Raw genomic sequence first — 18883 nt, forward strand, 5'->3', positions numbered from 1 at the left:
AAAGGCTCTTGCAAAAGGTTTATTTTGCAAGGTTGAAAAAACACTTTAAAACTGCACATACAAGCTCTGCAATGGCAGGCTTGAGGCATGTTTAAAGGGCTACCTCAGTAGGTGGCACAATCACTGCCACAGGTCCACTGGTAGCATTTATTTTACAAGCTCTGGGCATATGTTGTGTCCCTTTATTAGGGACTTGCAGGTAAATTAAATATGACAATTGGGTATAAGCCATTTCTACTGTGTTTTAAGGATAACGCACAAACCCTTTATCACTGGTTAGCACTGGTAAAGTTCACAGAGTCTTAAGTCCAACAAAAAAGAATTCAGCAAAAACAGGAGGAGGAATGCAAACAATCTGGGATGACCATGCAGAAAGGGCCAATTCCAACATGACCCTCCTTCAGACTAAAGCCAGTGGAGGCTAACCAGTACCTTAATGAACTTCCCTGCTTAGGCAATAGAACATGAACAATGACCCTCTACTGCAGGATCACTTGTCAGTTCTATGCCCTTCTGAACTCAATTGGGTCCCGTTGTCTCTGCTCTCCTGAGCCATTGAACGTACCCATGGAGAACCCTTCGCCTCATCTGTGGACGCCATCTGTGCAGTACATAACCTTGACTTGCTCACAGATGCATCTCAGTAGGCAGACAGTATCACCACAGTCAACAATGTGATGTGGCCCATTCCAAACCTTGGATCAGACTTTTTATATTGAGAGTTTGTAAAGCGCTCAAATGCCCTAGGGCATCTAGGCACTAGTGTCCGTTATTGATGTCAGAAAACTGGCCTGTAAAGCTAATGAAAGAGGATGTGCTAGAGGGGCGGGGCCTATGAGAAGAGCCAGGTTTTGAGTTGTTTCATGAAACACAGAAGAGTGGCATGAGTTTTTTTGTACAAAGGCAGAATATTCCAGAGTTTAACAGTGCTAACAGAAAGACCTCTTCCACCCCAGGATGCTATTCTGATTTTTGGGCATAACCATCAATTTATTGGAAGCAGAACAAAGGGGTCTTCTGTGTGTGTACCAGTGAAATTTCTTTCTCACATTGTTTGGGCCAGAGTCATGAAGGGCTGTGTGTGCCAAGCAGAGCGCCTTAAAGGCAGCTCTTTTCCTGACTGGTAGCCAATCGAGCACCTCGATAGTTTGGGAGACACACATATATTTTGCGATCTTCATAAGAAGTCAAGCTTCCGCATTTTGAAGTATTTACAATGTACTCATCTGCCTATTTTGTATGCCCATACAAAGGGCATTACATTAGTCAGTCCTGGAGATATATAGAGCTGTAACTACTTTTTTTGTGAATCCTATGGGATGAAAGGGATGATCTTTTTCAATGTCCAAGGGAGGTATAAATAGGATGATGTAATTTTATTGATCCACTCTGTGAACGTAAGATTCCTATCAAAAATCACCCACAGGTGTCTGACATTAGTGACTCGGAGGGGAAGAGGCTCAAGCTCTTGTGGACACTAAGTAGGATTCCAGAAAGTAATTTCCTTTCCTATAAGAAGATCCTCTGTCTTCTCAGAGTTTAGGTTGAGACAATTGTCTCCCATCCAGCCTACTACCTCTCACATTTAATTACTGAAACATTTGGCAACCTCGTTGGGATCACTTGTGATCAAGACTACAATTTGCATATCATGCACATAAGATACAGTCAAAAAGCCCAAGGATCTGGCCAATTTGGCCAAGGGTGACACATAAATTAAAAAGGGTCAGGCTCAAGGAGGATACCTGACGGACACCACATGGTAAAGTGAAAGATTCAGATCCAAAAGCTCCAGTTTGTTCTCTATTCGAGAGAAAATATGTGGTAAGCTCAAGAGCCATCTCTCAAACACCTACGCTTTCTAGTTGTTCAATAAGCACTGAGTGGCAAATGGTATCGAGCACGGCAGAAAGATCCATTTCGATCAATGCCACATTTCCTCCACTGTCAATAATCATTCTGATTTCTTCAAATGCTGTGACTAGCGCTGACTCAGTACACTGGTTTTTCCTAAAACCATAGAGCACATTAACTAAAATCGTATTCTCATCCAGAAAGGATGAGAGGTCAGAGTTTAGGTGTTTTTCCAGGATCTGTGCTGTAAAGGGAAGTTCTGTCTCCCCCCCAATGTAAACACAGTCCATAAGAACAGCAATCAACAGAGGCCACTGACAACTGTGGTTAGAAATGTGGCACCCTGGGCCTCTGCCCACATACCCTCCTCTCCTATCTTTAGAAGGGGAATGGTGACCCCTTTCCCCTCACACTATACTTGGACCTGTCTGGTTTCCTGTGTGTGTACCTCACCCCCAATCTGCTGGAGGGAACCTGAGCCACCCTTCTTAGGATCACACCCAAATGCTTTCCCAAACACCCTGGTAGTAACGCAGAAATCTGCCTCCTTTGCAAACTCTCTAAAACCTGTAAGCTTACATTCAACCAGGTGTTAGCGAAGCTCTGCCAACACTGACTGAGCATGTGCTCTTTGGCGATCAAATTATACAGGCTCTTATAGGTGTTCACATCTCTATCCTTCACCCAACCATCCAGTGCCTTACACAAGTAGCCCACAATATCCCCCTAGCACTGGTGAGACAGTTTCTCACTGTCCTTGAACAGAAACATGTACTTTTCTGGTGGGGGTGAAGCCATATTTCTTGATAAAGGCCTCCTTCATGAGGAATACCTCATCCTGTCCCCCTTCCCTGGGTAAGTAGGGTGTCTATCCCGTCATTAGGTATATGCCTCCTAAGGCCAGCTCCCCAATCCTCCTCAGGAATGCTGTGCATTTCTAGAGCAACTTCAAACACCTCAAGTAACATGTGTATGTCATCCCCCACCTCAAAGCCAGATCCCAAGTGTCTGGATATTTGGACCTTTCCTTCAGCACTGGACACTGTATTTTCGCGACCACCATTCCTGCTGAACTCGAACTGCTGTTTGGTCTTCAAGGCCAGCTCTTTAAGAGTTCATGAGCCAACAAAATTGTTCAATCTTGCAAGGCTCTCTCTGACTCAGCTTTACTTTCTTCTGCCTCTTGGCCAGTTTTTTCTTTGCTAAGTCCCTCTCAGTAGTAACCCTTCTCTCCTCTGCCAGGACCAATTCAACCTCAACTTTTCTCTCCTCTTCAGCCAGTTGGGCCAGCTTCAGCCTGGGTGCCTCTCAGCTCCTCAGGAGGCAGGGTGTGGTAGAAGACACTGCTTCCTGCGTTGGATCTAGCAGGGGACTCCATCTCAGTGGGCTCCACCTCTCCTCTGGATCCATTGCCAAGTTACTTTCCTCCTCCTTCTCATCCTTCTTAGGGCCACCACTCTCTCAGGGCCCTGATTTTGGGACCAGGAGTAACAAGGACTCCACCTTCTCTATCCATAGAGGTGAAAATTAGTCCTCCTCAGTCTATTGCTTGCGCCATTACCCTCTTGGTCCTCCGTTGAGTGCATCCTCATGAGAGAGCAGGGCTATCTGATGATCCTGCTTAGTGGACCTCTTCCCCACAGACAGACCACTCTCCTTCAGCTCCTTTACAGTGTAGTTTGTTAGGCAGTTGAGATCCAAAAACATTCTGGCAAGGTATCACAGAGGCAACTTTAAAAGATACCGAAGTGTTTGAAGGTGAAGCGGGAATTAAAATTTGGAAAAAATGACCAAGTGAGAGAATAAAGAGAGAATAGCCTGTAAAAGTCTAAGATATGGAATGGAAGTGCACACGAAATCAATGAATGGCACTGCAAAAAACAAAATCCTTTCCTCACCGCTGACCACCAATGTTAGAAATCGGTTGTTGGTTGACTGGGGTGTGAGTCATGTGAAGCAGCAACAACAATCCTAGTCAGGGTAAGGCCCAAAAAAACCTCAAGTTAACCTGAGCTCAACATCCTTGTTGTATGACACAGAGCAGTCAGGCTTACCTTATAGGCAATGTGTAAAGTATGTGTGCAATATTTCAAAAAGTAAAACAGGGAAAGCGCCACACAAATGATCTGCCACTAGGTTATAAAAATAGAGCAAAATGTAATAAATAAAACTAGACTAAAATGAAAAAAAATCCAATCAGTAGATCCAGAGTCATGAATTTTTTAAAGAATACAATGAAAAATAGCACCTAAAAACTTAAAGTGTCAACTTGGAATATCTGGTTGCACTGGACCGGGTCAAAATAAAAAATTCAGGCCTACCACATTTGCGCACAGGTTGGATACTGTCCAATATTAGTCCAGCTGAGGGTTTACCTTCTCAGTTTTTGGGCCAGGACTCCCGTTCACATTGGGTCACAGAGATCAAGGAGATCACACTGGCTGTGGTTGGCATGGTGTGAAGAGCAGACAGAGCATTACAGATGGGCAGGCTGGAGCTTTGCATTGGTGCTCTTCCGTGGGCGATTAATGCTTGCTATGTGAAGATATGGCAACTTGCACTGGTTTTGGTGCGATTGGTAGGGTTCTTGTGCAAATGACACATTCGAAGTTATGAAGAGATCAAAAACTCAAATTAAGGAGCCTGTGAGCCCCACCAAGGGCCAGGACCTGAGAGACACTACTTAGGGGTCAGGTCACACTGCAGCTGAGTCTAGGAGAAGCCTTGTATGTCCCTGGGCTCAGATCAGGAGGCCAGCAGACTAGCCATTTGAATCATTTGGTGGTCCAGGGTTCAAGATGAAGTTGCAGGCCCAGCTTTTCTACCCAAGGCAATAGAGCAGCAGGCAGCAGGTCATCACAACAAGGCTGCAGTTTCTTTAGAGCAGCAGTCAAGCAGAGTGGCAGTCCTTGTAGCAGCACAGCAGTCCTTCTTCATGGCAGTGTATCTACAGGTCCTGAAGTGTACTGAACAGTTGAAGTCTGGGTTTCTAATTTTATACCCCGGTGCCCTGATTCTGAAAGGTGTGAGAAACATCTGGACTGTAGCTCAGAAGTGCATGGAATTCCCTGCCTCCCTTATTCCAAGCTGGCTTCAGTGACAATACAGGGTCGGTAGTCCCTTTGTGTGAATGCAGAGCACAGGATATTCAGTTGTAAGCGGGGCTGTACTCAGCTCTGCCCCTATTCTGTCAGCAGATTACCCATCCAGGCATGAAAAACTAACTTAAGAGTTTTTCACTACCAGGATACGCAAAACCTAAAAGTATAGGTGCTTCTTTTTACATACAGCCCTCTGGACTGTTAATCGCCTACTCTAGGGCTGTCTGATATGTATTAAAAAGGAAGGCTTGGGCCTGACAAAAGACTCATTTTGCCAAGTTGAAATGGTAGTTTAAAACTGCACACATTGACTCTGCAATGGAAGGGCTACTTAAGTGGTTGACACATAGTAGCAATTATTGTACAGGCCATGGGCACATATTGTGCTACATTACTAGAGACTTGCAAGTACAGTAAATATGCCAATTGGGTCTTGGTCAATTCTACCATATTTTAAGGGAAAAGCCCAAGCACTTTAGCACTGGTTAGCAGTGGTAAAGTGCAGAGAGTCCTATGGCCAACAAAACAAAGTCAGCAAAAATAGGAGGAAGGCAAAATTGCTGGAGATGACCTTGCACAAATGGCTACATCCAACATAAGGTATTCTCAAAAAATAACGTTTCGAAAGTACAAATCTTCATCTGTTTAATATGTAACTCGAGAAAGAACCATATTTAATCAAGCCTCTCCTGTGCATTTATTGCTGTGTTTACCGCTCAGCAAAACTGTAAACTAAATGTACTGAAATATGTATTACCTTTTTAATATGTTTTTTACTTGACCTTAAATGCCCATGCACTTCCAGTCCCACAATCGTTACAGAAGCCTGCTTATCATGTATAATGACTGGGTGGTTTTCTGATGAAATTCATGCCTACTGTTAATTATCTTCAGCAAAACCACACGCCTCCTTGGGTGTGTGATCCAATCTACCGAGGTGCAAAGCAGCCAAGCCATAGAAACAAGAGCAACTTTTATACATTGATAACATGGTCCCTAAAAACTATACCACAAAAGTCAGACGGATAATTATTAAAGCAGGCTTTAACTACACGCAAGATATTTTTTCCTGTGAGTTATGTATTAATGCATATTGTAGCTGGACTAAACATTGCTCTTTCAACTATTTATAATTTTGTATTTATGAATATATAAGTCAATGTAGCATGAAATAGGAAGGCAAGGAAGATAGTTCGACTGACATTTGAAATAATGAAATTCTACATATAACAAGAAATGTTAGTAATGAACGCTTTTGAACTTGAATTCTACTGAAGCTTAGATGTATACATCCTATATGTGTGTCTCAGATGACCTGATGGCTTTTTTTCTGTCCTTTTTACGACAACTTTAGCTTTTGTCGCAGACAGCATTGTAATCAGTAATACACCATACACTAAGGGGCTCATTAGGATGGCGGACGGACTTGCGTCCGTCCGCCACCCTAGAGTAGGAGGGACCGTCCGCATGGGCTGCGGCGGTCCCTCCGTGCAAATTAGGATGTGACCGCCACCCTGGCGGTCACATCCTGGATATTTAACATTGCGGCGGGTGCAGCTTCAAGCTGCACCCGCCGCAATGTTAAAAAAGCATACATTGCATATGTATGCAGCAAGCAGCAGGCACCGCGCGGTGCCTGCCGCTTGCTCCATACATATGCAGGGGGGTACCATAGGTACCCCCCATGTGCACCCCCCACCCCCCCTTCACCCAGGAATATCCGCCGTGTAAAAGCATTTCTTTCTGTGCATCCTAATATGGTGGACGGTGTCTGAGAGACACCGTCACCATATTACAGCTTTTCCGCCGCGGTTGTAAGCCAACCGCGGCGGAAAAGCTGCGGACGGAAACCAGGACCCACCAGCCATCCTAATGTGGCAGTGGGTCTTTGGTGGGTCCGCTGTGGTTTTTCCGCATCCTCCGGGCCAGCGGTGGCTTCCGCCGGCCCGGAGGATGCGGAAAAACCGCAATCCTAATGAGCCCCTTAGTGTGGGCTTTACAGTCTGTTTCAGATCTCTGCTCCAGAGTCAGTGGCTTTTTTTCCCATTTTGTGTTTGTCCTATCTGGAGTATTACTGTTTTAACATGCTTTTTGACTGGATTGGTTCTCTCTTTTCACTGCTGTCATCATGGGTCTATTTTAACTTTTGCATGTTTCAGTGTCATGATTTTTAGCACTCAACGGGAGAGCAGAGCCCACGCTCCTGTGTTCTCTGGTTTTCCTTCCGACAACTCCCTCTTTCCTCTTTGTGCCTTTCCTGAATGTTCTTGCTTTCCTCAAATACTCCTAGAGGTGGGAGAACCATTAAAAGTTTGAGCCAGACTTGAGAAGTATGCCTGGCTCTGACTCGGCTCAATGGCCTTGAGCTCAAAAAAAAAAAAAAGCTTTCATGGGGCTTCTACCTGCACCCATGCCTCAGCATCAAGCACTGTAAGTAATTGGTTAGGTTTTGGGAAGCTGTGAGGCTGTAATGCTGAGTCCGGTGTTGTTGAGATTGCTGTCGCTCAGGCATGCAAGGGTATGCACTGAAGATGCATCATGCAGCAGCGGTTAAAAGGAGGTTATGAGGGCAATGAGTTCTTTGTGACGGGTCAAGAAGTGCAATGAAGTGTTAGTGTCTGAGATCCAATGTTATACCTAGATACGGCTTCGAAGTGGAGAGAAACTTCTAGAGGCATGCCTTTGAAGTGCACAGGTGCCCTGCCACCCCGACCCTGGCTCCAGGCTATCCACAGGGGATATGCAGCCCTCTATGAGGAGTTAAGAGTGGTGAAGGCTTTCCTGGAGCGACATAAATGACCAGACCTAAGGAACTTTGCAGGTCTTCCACCTATAATTGGCCATCATAAGTGTGGATCATGCAGGGCCTGTGACCTGTGTCAGGAGGGAACTGATTTCACACATGGTAACAGGACATATAAACTGTCAGACTTCACGAAGTGCAATAGCACCAAATTGATATATGCCATCCTGTGTCCTTGCGCCAAAGTCTATGTGGGCCAAACCACGCAAAAAGTTAAAATGCAAATTTTACAGCATATGAGCCGGATAAGGTGCAAAACACTATTGGCCCCCTTGGTGGAACATTTTACCACACATAACCACACACCTTACGATATGAAACAGTGGGTCTTAGAAAAGATACACACAAATCCGAGGGGTGGTTCCATCACACACTCCATGAACTATAAGGAATGTCGTTGGATACATTCACTAAACGCACTACAGAATGGGTTGAATGAGGTTGAGGAAACCAGCAGACAAATGGGAAAGTTATAACCATAACCCATTTACGACGTATACATAAGTTCCATCTACATGCATAGTGGGCTCACTAGTATTGTAGGTGACTGACCTCCCATTTTAATCCTAGTATTTACGATCACTGCAGGACAAACTAACTGTCTTAATGAGCAAAATTGCGTCCTCTGATGCTATGCCAAAGTAAAAGTTGCAATATGGAAATTTTATCCTGTATTGTGAAATGGTTCAACTGTGATATCATTATCTGTCATGAATACGATGTAAAACACAGTAATGCCAAACCATGCTAACTTCTGCCAAACACTGCTATGTGTCCAAATGCAACATGGGGGATGTAGAACACACAAATGTCAAACAATTTCTATATCTGTAAAAACAATGCTGTGTGTTCGAAATGCATGTATGTCCTTCCCTTGTAAAACGTGACTAATATCCTCGAAGCGGTGACTATTGCAACTTAGGGTCTAATCACATCGATGGGATAGGATGCATGGGTTCCTAAACGTACGGCACTAGCAGCGCCTCTATGTATTTTGCCTACCCACATGAGAAGTATTTATGAGTCTTCTTTGGTAAAGATACCCTTGTTTTAAGTCCACTCTAATGCAACATATACTTTCCGGCATCCAATTGCCGACACACTTCACAAACTGGAATGGTAGAATGGTTGCTTAGCAACCGATAACGTGCCAATGCCGGCAGTGTCCTCATGCTCATCTTTCTGGATGTAACCAGTTGAAATATGAAAACACAATATCCCAGTGGACCAATTCTCTAAGGATTCTGTACTTAATTCTGACGTTTGTAGTGTACAGAAAACATTTTTGTTACGATATAAATATTGGTCACATCCCTCCCCTTCTCACTTCCTTTTTTCCCCACCAATATTGGAAATTGACATTGTATATATTGTATATTGCACCGGCACAAATTGCACTGAACACCATTTTTCACAAATTTTACACGTTGCTCACCACTGTACAGAATTTACAGCCTTTTACTTCTTTTACTTCTTCAAATGAAAGAATTTATAAATGAATATAATTTATAAAATATCTTGCAATATCACAGATGGTTTGGAATCTCATCTTTTTTCATTATTAATTTCGCTTTGATTTCCTCACCCTACAATGAATGAATAATATTGTGTACAAATATGAGATAAGTAAAGAAATATAGTTCACCCGAATGAACCAACTGTTTATAATAATTGCCCTTTATGTGGAGGCAGGACACAGCCTATTTAAGTATTAGTTGGGCTGTGCCCAGCTCCTCCCCCATTCTGCCAGTGATGACCCATCCAGGCCCACCTATGATCAGTATTTTGAGTGTGTCTAGGAGACATACACATAGCCCAACTGTCAGCTACATCCAGACATGTGACCCAGGCACTAGCTGCAGCCTCCAAAGGGGTAAGGCAGGAAAATGCCAGCTTTCTAAAAGGGGCATTTTCAAAATTGTAATTTAAAACCCAACTTCACCATAAGTTAGAATTTTTCATACAAATTCCTAAGACACCAAACATGATCTGACTAACTGCTCCCATTTGGAAATTACTACTTATTAAATGTAATAAGGTAAATCCTATGTTAGCCTATGGGAGATGTAGGCCTTGCAGTAGTGAAAAGCGTATTTAAGAGTTTTTCACTACCAGAACATGTAAAACTAAAACGTAGGTGTCCCAAATTTTAAATACACTGCAACTTGTCTTCACGTATGCACAGGGCCTACCCTAGGTGTGACTTGTATGTATTGAAAAGGAAAGTTTGGACCTGGCAAAAGGTTTGTTTTGCCAGGTCAGCATGGCATTTTACAAACTGCACACACAGGCTGCATTGGCAGACCTGACACATGTTGAAAGGGCTGCTTAAGTGGATGGCATCATGGTTCCAGGCTCACTAGTAGCATTTAATTTGCAGGCACTGGGTACAGGTAGTGCCACTTTACTGGGGATTTACAGGTAAATTAAATATGCCAATGGGTATAAACCAATTCTACCTGGTTTTAGGGTGAGGGCACAAGCTCTTTAGCACTGGTAAAGTGCACTGATTCCTGAAAGCCAACAAACACGGGTTCAGAAAACAGGAGGGTGAAGTCAAAAAGATTGGGGATGACTCTGAAGAAAGGGCCAAGTCCAACTAGCACCAAGAATGAAAGACAACATGGTAATATGATGCTGAAACACACAAAGTGAAATTAGAACACCTGGGATCAGTTCTGACTTCCTTGCTTGGTTGCTTGGCCCTAGGATTATTTTACTTTTTCGAGCCTCATTTAAAAAAAAATATATATATATTGAACAAAATTGCTCATCAAGGTTACAAAATTTCACTTCATCAAGACGGTATATACGAGCAGAGGGACACCAAATGGAGGGAAAAACCAAATACAATAATATTGAACAGAGGTTACCTCGGAAACGTAAAGCATGTTACTGATCCAGTGATGAAAATTCTGAGGCAGCACCGGGAGTGGAAGTGAAAGCTTACGGGAGAGGCCTGGCACATTTGGGATAGAAGCTAGGGGAGCAGAGGGGTGTGTAAACGGGGAGACGGCACCTCACAGGCCAACACTGCCGGCGGGGAGCGCGGGAGAGGTCGCAGGATGCAGGGAGTTTTGGCTCAAGAGTCAATTGGGCAGGAGGTAGCCAGCTTCAGGTCCCAGAATTCGGACAAGAGTGTCTGACAGTGTGAAGCGCTCTCGAGCCAAGTGCTAACCTTGGGTACAGACCTTCAATCCCAGCACATGGAGACCCTGCGCCTCGCGAGAACGAGAAGCATCACAGTCAGGTGGCGTGTAGAATCAGGGCAGAATTTCATGAAGCCTAGAAGGCAAAGCAAAGGCTAGACAGGTGACAAGGTGATCTCAGAGATAACAGTGCACACCTCACACCAGTATGCTTAGATCTGAGGGCACAGCCAGGCAAGGTGGGAGAAATCTGCTGCTGGAGCGGAACATCGCAAACATCTATCTCTGGGGATGAGGCCCATTTTGTGCAGAAGAGCAGGGGTTCGATAAAGTTGATGCAGATACTTAAAGTGAATGAGGCGCAGTCGGTAGTTTGGGGACAAACTTTTAGTCTGATTGCAACAGTAAAGCCAGTCTTCTTGAGAGAATTGGTTGCCCACCTCCTCACACCATGCGCGCGGTCTGTTGAGATGGGAGATGCCGCAAGCACAAGGGTGTAAATCTTGGTGACCAGCTTTCGGGGGGGAGGGGGATGTGTAGAGAAAATTAAGGTTGGCCATCGAAGTAGGAGGCTGAGGAAACATGGGATGAAGCTCCCTGCAGATAGCCCTTAGTTGATAGTAGAGGAGAGTGTCCATAGGTCCTGAATCGGCGGCAAGGGTGAAGAAAGTGTCTCCAGGGTAGAAGTCTGACACCGTGGAGAGCCACAAACGTGTCGTGTGTTTAGCCATCCCGGCCGACTGTAGGAGGGGGAATGCCGGGTGATGGGCGATAGGCATGGCATTTGCAGAGAGCATGGTAGAGCCGGAGTTTCAACCCTGTTGATCTTGGTGCATTGCCGGGGCGAATAAAGGGGTTGGGACTGGCCAGAGGGCAGCGAGGTCAGCCTCCACTGCAACATGCAGCTGAAAAGGCCTGGGTGGAGCCAAAAATGGAGAAAACTGGCCTGGGCGCTGAGGGCTTATAATTTGAAATCAAGTCACCAAGACCCCCATGAGACACCGGGATGGAGAGGATATTATATGCAATTCTAGGCTGTCGACCAGAACAGAGTGATTATTAGCAAGCGCAATCTGAAAAAGAAGTGGGCAGTGAGAGGGATGGGAATATTTACAAATAAATAAGAAAACTTTGGGAGTACCACCATCTTGGCGATGGCTATGCGGCCCGCCAGGGATAGGGGTAATCGTCGCCAGAGGGGAATCTTGGACTCGAGCCAGTCCACAGCGTGGACGAAGTTTGTCCTCCAAAGTTCATCTATGTCCCTACTAAGCAAGACACCTAAGTATCTAGTCGGACCCGACGCCCATACGAAAGGGTAGTCTCGAGTAAAGGGGACCATAGCATCTGTGAGGGGGAAAAGAACAGACTTTCTCCAGTTGACCTGGATGCCAGAATAGCCCCCAAACCATATCACCTCCCGGGCCAATGGGCTGAGATTCTCCTGAGGGTTACGGACATAAAGTGTAATGTCATCTGCATACATGGAAACGACAAGGGCACAAGCCGCGAATCCAAGACTCCTCTGGGTGTGATGTTGTTGGAGCCTGGCGGCCAGGGGCTCCATGACGATGGTGAAGAGCATGGGTGAGAGACGGCACCCCTGCCTAGTGCCCCTCACGATAGGAATAGCCTCAGAGATTTGGCCATTGATCTGAAGGCGGGCTGTGATGTAAAGAAGCTGGACTTTTTGCAGGAAAACCGAGCTAAAACCTAAGCGAGGGAGGAGGTAAAAGAGAAAGGGCCACTCAAGAGTATTGAAGGCTTTGGTGGCGACCAGTAAGGCGGCTACCGCCGGGAGCACGGGATTGATTCAATGAAGGACGAAGAAGATGGTCCAGAGATTATGGAAAGTCCTGTGGCCGGGAATGAAGCCGAACTGGTCTGGGTGAGCAATGAGTGGCATGAGGGGGAGACGGCGGGAGGCAAGTAGTTTGGCAAAGAAAGAGAGGGGCAATAAGAATCACGGAGATCCAGGGGTGTGTTTGGTTTAGGAGTAGCTTGAGGAATGTCTCTCAAAGCGAGGGGGTAAATTGGCCACTTTCATACGATTCGTTATACATGGCAGTGAGATGTGGGGCCAGGAGGGGCACGAAGGCTTCAAAAAAGGTTGCTGGCAAGCAGTCTGAGCTGGGGGCCTCGTCACCGGGCAGACCATTAACAGCCACCAGGATTTCTTCTTTGGAGAAAGGCTTCTCAAGGAATTTCCGGTGGGGATTTCCAAGCAAAAGGAGATGAAAGGTGTTGAAATATTGATTGAGAACGTCGCACGGTGGCACGGTCCTGGTCGTATAAAGTTGAGAGTAAAATGCAATGAAGCAAACCTTGATCTCCTTGCGGGAGGTAGTTCTATCCGGGCCTCCGTCCCGGAGCGCAGTAATATAGGATGCCGCGTGGGGTGATCGGAGGAGGTTGGCAAGAGTCTTGCAAGGACGGTCCCCCTCGCCGAAGCGGCACTCCCTCGCCTTCCTGCCCAGAAATGCAAGCTCTATGTTGGCCTCGTCTGTGAAATTGGTTAGTTTACCCCGAAGCTGCGCGAGCGCATCAAGGTAAGGGTCTAGGGAATGTAAGGAGTCCAGAGCCTTAATCTCAGCCTACAATTTATAAAGAGTGCTGTGAATGGAGCCTAACACTTTGGACTGCTTGGAGATGCATTCCCCTCAAATTATAGCCTTGTATCCATCCCAGAGCATGGAAGGGGAGTCAACAGTACCCTCGTTAAGCTCAAAATAATTCATAATTGCAGTTAGAATCTCATTGCAAAAAACCGAGTCGCGAAGCGCGCTGGGGAAGTCGCCAAGAGAACATGCGACGTGGGAAGTGAGAGAGGCACAAACAAAGGCAAACTGGAGCTTGATCGGAAAGGGTGCGCGCCATATGACAAAGGGGAGCCACGCAAAAGCATCCGGGGTGGTGATCCAGAGGTCCAAGTGGGACCAGCAGCTGAGGGAACCTATCATGCAAGCGCCTTCGCATTCCTCAGGTGAGTGTGTCACCACGAGTCATACAGTGAGTTGCCGGTGAGAATGGAGCGCAATAATGAAGCTGCACGTGGATGGGGAGTGTGTGGTCCAGAGCGATCCAGAGTGGTCGACAATGTAACGTGAAAATCTACCCCCCCAAAGAATCGCAGCAGGGCCCTGTGAAGAAATGTGTTGCCGAACCTGTGAAACAAGTCCGGGTGATCAGAATTGGGACCGTATTGCGCCACTAGGATCAATGGTTGGGCCAGAAGGGTGCCACTGTAGAACATAGAAACCTTCTCAGGGGTCTCACTGATACTTGGTCCTTTTAAACCAACAAAGAAGAAATAGGCACAGAGCTGAAATATAAAAAGAACATCTTTATTAACCTCAAATGAGGGAGACTACGTCACACAGAAGCCTTAGCAACTGAATGAGGCAGTCTGAGGAGTACAGAAAACAGAGGCCTTATATATGCTTAGGGTTCCATAGTCAGCATAAGACCAAGGGGCAGTCCTGGTACATGTAAGCATGCAAAAATGACTAATATGGGCATGCAAGATCTGCTTGCTCAACAAAGTGGGAGGAGCTAACAGTTGCTAAATTTGGTGAACACATCCTGACATTTACAGACTAGAAACAGTTGCAAGGACATCTGCAAGTTCAACTCAGCATGTGCAAAGGTGGAAGATGCTAAATATAGTTCGTTTCTAGGCAGATTACAAGAGCAGTCAACGCTGAGGGAGGACAGAGCACATGGCGAGCACGTGGCAGCACATGGCAAACAAGATGGCTGCCAGATATACAAAATGATTTTCAGCTCATGCTAACAAATCCCTCCAATATTTAACACCATGCAGGACAACAAAGCACTCCTTAGGGTCAATAATCACCTGGGAAGTTTGCCATGGAAGCCCTAAACACAGCAGGATAGACACCCCACGGGAATATTTGGAGTAAAAGGAGGAATGTATTTCGCCACAGTGCCTGGAGAGGAGTCTGTAAGAGGTGGCGGGCAAAAGATGGGTCTCCTGTAGGAAAACAAATGTCAACCATATGCTGCATAAGGTGGGCATGGACCAAGCAAGCTTTACAGTTGTCGTTAAGACCGCGGACGTTCCAGGTCCAGAGCGTGGTATCTGTCATAACGCCAAGCCAAGGGAGTGAAGGATGAGCGGGGATAGAAGTGTAATAGGAACCTCATGCAGCTGGGTAGAGAAGTGCAAAAAAGAGCGTTGTGCAATGGAAGTTGTGGTGCAGGAAAGAACCAAAGGCAAGGTCAAAAACAAAGCCTCAGTAGGAGGCAACAGTCCTAAAAACCTCAAACCTCCCACCACCCACACCAACTCCCCAATCAGGCAGAGGAAACAAACCCACTCACCAAAGGGACCCGCAACGGAGGGGAAAAATCTGGAGCCAGGAAGGGAATCATCCCAAGGAGGCATGGTTGTGCCCGGCGTACACCCCTGCCAAGGAAACAGGGTGGCCAAGCCATGAAAATGTGCAGACATAGGTCATAATCTGGGGGGGGTCTGGGGCACTCAAGGTGCGTGGGCACAGTTTGCAATTAGCAAGTGGTGCAGCGAGGAGCCTGAAAAAATCAGCTGTCAAGTGGAGGTATGAGGGGGAAATAGCGGAGGCGATCAAAACCTCAGGAGTAGTGGGAACCCCCCGTTTTCGCGAGCAAACTCCCAGGCCCAATGGACAGAGATCAGAGGCACATCAATATGGAGCAGAGACACATGCAGAACATGAAAGAAATTAGAGCATAGCCGCAGTAGGCCGGCCAACATGTGTGGGCAAAGAGGTCAGTAATTCAGTAACAGAAGGCAAAAGTCAGTCATTATCACTCAGGTCCCCAGAACTGCCAGACCGGGAGTTGGGCAGGGGAGAGAGCTGAGCCCTGTCGAGTTTCCCCGCAAAGGGGTGGGCAGCCTGCAGCTCGGTGAAGATTTGCATTTTGGAGCCTTGTTGAACACGCAGCTTAGTTGGGTATGCCAGGCAGTAAGAGATGTCATGCTTCTCAAGTATTCACTTGGCTGGCAGGAATTTGCAGCGCGCGGCCTGCAACGCCATTGAGTAGTCGGGAAAGAAAGACAGAGAGTTCCTTTGGTGGCGGATTTCCCCCTTCTCCCTGGCCGCACGGAAGATAGAATTTCGGTCTCTGAAATTCAGCAGCTTGGGGATGATGAGGCGGGCCAGCAGTCCAGGAGCAGGTTGAGGGTCAAGAGAGCGGGGGGCACGCTCAATGAAGAAGAAGAGGGAGAGGACCTCCCCAAAGAGATCATGGGCAAGTTGCTCCACAAAGTCCTTTATTTTGGTGATGTTGGTGGATTCTGGCACACCCGTGATGCAGAGATTACTGGGATGAGAGCGCGCCTCCATATCGTCGCTTTTGGTTTTGATAAGCTCAAGAATCTTGTCCATGCTGAGGAGCTTATGGTGGTCCTGCGCTGTGGCATCCTCAGGTTCAGAAATTCTCTCCACCACCTGGGCCATGCGTGTATCATATGTGTCCAACCGGGCTGATAGTTGATCTAGTTGGGTGGCAATGCCAGTAACCGCAGACTTAACGTCCAACATGATGGCCTTCAAGTCATCCTCTCTAACTGGGCAGGCGTCAGCCTGGGTGGTAGGCTTGCCCCCTGGGTGACAGCCCCATCCTGCTGTGTTAGTCGATGTTGGTCAAAGGCGAGTTTTGGTTGTTTGGGGTCGGCCTTCCCCATGCTCTGGCACAGCAACTTGGGCATAGGCCATCCAGAGGAGGAAGAGACCATGACTGCTGCGCAAAGCGAGGCCGGGGGGGGGCAGAAAAAGGTCGCAACTGCGGGAGATGAATGAGGCAACACAGTCAATGGAGGCCCAGTGAAGGAGGATTGAGAGGGTAGGGGGGCCTGTCGACAGGGATCAGGCTGCCAAAAACAGGGCCAGCAGGATATAATCGGCAGTAGAAGGCCCCCAGAGTGTGCAGAGGCAGTCGTTGCGGCCTTGGAAATTTGTGTGGCAGATGTAAGTTAAGTGCGCAGACCAGCAACTGTGGCAGGTCACTATCACAGTGCCCAGTGTGAGAACCGAGGCAGGGCAGGGGGCAACGTATGGCCATGAAGAGAGTGCAGCCGAACAGCGGACAGCTGCAATGGGAGCTGGCACAACACAGGACCCCAGGGCGGTGAGGAGGCCTCCCGTCAAGGACGGTGAAGGTGAGAGGCCCAGGAGCACTGAACATGCGGAGGGTGGCGGTAAGGCCTTGAAGCGTGTGCCGCTGCTCCGAGGGGCGAGCATGGAGGAAAAGGCATGAATACCCCCTATTGACTTAAATGTGGTGCATTGTTGCCCTTTCCTTGTCACACAATGCAGCACGGCAAGGTGGCTTGCTGTGCTGCACTGCATGGCAAGTTTGTAAATATAGGCATCATAGTTTTTATTTTTTTACCCCTCTCCTCCTTTCAGAAAACTGGGAAAGGATGCATATCAAACCTTTTATTGATGATAATTTTAGAAACAAATCTTACACTTTATTGCACAGCACTTTTTTCTCATCTTCAAACAAAAATAAACTTTTGCTTCATTTTACAGTTGCCTAAACGGCAATCCGCAAACCCTAGGTATCTTGGGGAATAGATAATTTGTGGGAAAAAAGGAAATATATTTGACATGGCAACATTTTGTAAAAGAAAAGTTATGAAGTCTTATGTTCAAACGGCAAACGGCCCCAAATAAAAAAAATGGCTTTGCTTGGGGGACAGCCTAAGCACTTAAGGAGTTTAGAATTATAATTAGACATCTGTATCCAAGGAATACAGGGAGAGAAGGGTTGAAGAAAGGGAAAGAATGTTATATAGGAGGCTGCCAATGGTTGTTAGGAATTTAGGACAACCATTTGAAAAGCCATTGAATTTCACCAGAATGATCACCACTGTGCCAAGAATACCCAAAAAATAAAGAATTTCCCCAATATGCCAATGCATGGAATATACCATGGGTGGGAACTATCATTTCAAGAGCGTCAATAATGCATAATTATCCACTGTAATTAAGTATCTTCAGACTTTCTCCATCTCTCTGAAAATCCTAATGCCTGGTCAGATTTGTACCATTGTGCGTTACACTGAGCATAGTGTGGCCTTTGCATATTTTGAAATACAGTATTTAAGTAAAATGCCGCTTTTCTTCAGCAGATGTTTTCATTTAAACTGTGCTGGGAATCTTACCAAAGTTGAAGCCGCAACGTCACATCAAGGGAAAGCATTGTTAGTGGAAGGGGTGTCTGTAAATCCAATCTGTACAGTCAGCTGACCCTGGAAGTGTTAAGAGTTAAAGGGTGGAAGGGGCAGCAACACCGAACCACGGGCTCCCATATTGAAGGAGGTATTTAGGTGCAGGGCTGATGTTTTAAGTTACAATACAAGCTCAGAAAATTGCGATAGGAGAAACCAGCATCCAAGCTGAAATCTCTGCTGCTGTTTTCGAATAAACATCTGGTACACCTGAGCTTACAGGAAGCTTTTTTTAGTTACAACACTAGAGAAGAGCGATGGGAAGTGAGACAGGCAGAATGAGAGGAGCGCCGTTCCTTCACTGTGTTAGTCATCACACAGCGCGCGAGCAAATGCGTGTCATTTTTAAAAGTGCGTCTTTTTTCCTGTTGCACTAAAGTCTCAGAAAACGCTGCCAAAACATTCTTCCGAGCATTATTTCCCGAACCCTTTGCTCCATACAGTATTACAATAGTCTATTAAGTGAAATACCAACACTACATGAATTAACATTAACCATTTATTCCAAGGTCACTGGAGTGCTGGTTGCACGGGACAGGGGTGGGTTTCTTTGAGAGGTATTTACTTCTAGCAAGGAAGAGAAACCTACGCAACGTGTAATGGGAATTGTGGAATAGTGGTTTCATGACAGTGGGTGTCGTGACGAATTGCTTGAGGCCGAGGCTATCCTCAATGCACCTCAAATGTAGGTCTTACGCTCTCCTAATTGAAAAATGACCCTTTTGAATTAATGATT

The sequence above is a fragment of the Lissotriton helveticus genome, chromosome 10 (genome assembly GCF_964261635.1).
Source record: "Lissotriton helveticus chromosome 10, aLisHel1.1, whole genome shotgun sequence".
Taxonomy (NCBI): Eukaryota; Metazoa; Chordata; class Amphibia; order Caudata; family Salamandridae; genus Lissotriton; species Lissotriton helveticus.